General features: G+C 43.6%; 1 non-coding gene across 1 annotated transcript; it reads right to left on the reverse strand.

Annotated features, from left to right (window-relative positions):
• Positions 1-657: 657 nt before the first annotated feature.
• Positions 658-765, reverse strand: LOC115072659. Its single transcript, XR_003851691.1, has one exon. It is a non-coding gene; the product is annotated as a U6 spliceosomal RNA (small nuclear RNA).
• Positions 766-1857: the final 1092 nt, after the last annotated feature.

Consider the following 1857-nt stretch of genomic DNA (forward strand, 5'->3'; position numbering starts at 1 on the left):
TGCTTCTTCTAATTATGTGGTTATTAAATTTAAAAAAAAAAGAAAGAAAGAAAACACTTGCCTTAAGAGACATCAAGCTGGAACTGACCTGAAAACTTCCTCCCTACTGACCAGCTTTATAGTGCCAGAAGGTGCTATGCAGGCCACTGGAGGAGAAAAAATATCAATGGTAACCCTACAGCCAACCTGCATGCTACAGTACCAGCCTGCCAGGCAAGACATGTCCACTGGTACAATGCGATGTGGAAGTTAATGCGGTAATCAACTGCTTTTGGATTGGACTCAGTGGATTATTAACATGAAAAAAGAGAAGACACAAAGTGGGGGAGGGGATATATTAGGGTGCCTGCAGAACATGGGAAGGAGGAGTTGGGGTACATATGATCAAGTTGCCTTGTTTACATATATGAAATTGTCAAAGACTAAATAGAAGACAGTATTTTAAAAAGAGAGAAGAAAGCACTTGCCTTGACCCCAGCCTAGAGGAGTTAGGAAGAACTAACTCCTCAGGAGAGGCCATTTCAAAATTCTAGTTTTTTGTTTTGTTGGTTTTGGTGGTGGTGGTGGTGGTTTGCCTATTAAAGGACAAACTTTATTGAGCCCCTCAGTTCTAATTCTCTTTCTCCTGAACAGTCTTAGCTCCTCTTACCCACCCAGAAAAATAGGGAACACTTCACAAATTTGTATGTCATTCTTGCAATAGGGGCCATGCTAATCGTCTCTGTATCATTCTAATTTTAGTGTATGTGCTGTCAGAGTGAGCACCCAAAATTCCAGTTAAAGAAATGAGTATGTAGGGCTGGAAAGATGGCTCGGCAGTTAAGAGCACTGACTGCTCTTGCAAAGGACCTGGGTTTGGTTCCCAGCACCCACATGACAGCTAACAAGTGTCTGTAACTACAGTTCCAGGGGATCCAACGCCCTCTTCTGACCTCCATGGGCACTGCACAACATGGGTGCACTTACATACATGCAGGTAATACACTCATACATAAAATAAAAATAATAAAAATTTTAAAAACAAATTAAAAAAACAAAATGAGTGTGTGTGTGTGTGTGTGTGTGTGTGTGTGTGTGGTGTGCACACACATCACTGTATCTGCAAAAGTAATTATGGAACTATGTTGAATCATCTGCAAAAATACAGTGACAGCACTGCAAAAGCCATGGTATTATTGTTCGCATGCGGTTGAGCGATGTGCATATGGCATCACTATGGCCCGTGTGGAGCTGGGATTTATCCAGCTTATTTTGGATATTTTATTCAGGTTAAATCTGTAAGGCTTCCTTTCTTAAGAAACTTTCCTTCTTGTGTTTTCAAGTGTGTGTGTGTGTGTGTGTGTGTGTGTGTGTGTGTCATTCTATGTGTGACAGAGAAAGAGACAGATGAGAACTGGCACAAGAGAGCAAGTCACTGGGCAAGGAGAAAAAGAGGGTTCATGGGAACACCAAAGACCCTGCTTCCAACCATCTAGGTGAAAAGTGCCCTCCCTACAACATCCCCAGACCCTTGAACTGGGGGTCAGCTGACTGGTGTGTGTGTGTGTGTGTGTGTGTCTTTCTATGTGTGACAGAGAAAGAGACAGATGAGAACTGGCACAAGAGAGCAAGTCACTGGGCAAGGAGAAAAAGAGGGTTCATGGGAACACCAAAGACCCTGCTTCCAACCATCTAGGTGAAAAGTGCCCTCCCTACAACATCCCCAGACCCTTGAACTGGGGGTCAGCTGACTTTCAAGCACTCTCTAGACTCACTCATGCTGGGGCTTGAAATCCAGCTAGAACCACTCTGAGCAGACAATTCTAAAGACAAGCACACTTGTCCTCAGGGTACCCACTTCAAAGCCACACTCGTAGC

Source organism: Nannospalax galili, unplaced genomic scaffold (assembly GCF_000622305.1).
Source record: "Nannospalax galili isolate Female #2095 unplaced genomic scaffold, S.galili_v1.0 scaffold463, whole genome shotgun sequence".
NCBI classification, from domain to species: Eukaryota; Metazoa; Chordata; class Mammalia; order Rodentia; family Spalacidae; genus Nannospalax; species Nannospalax galili.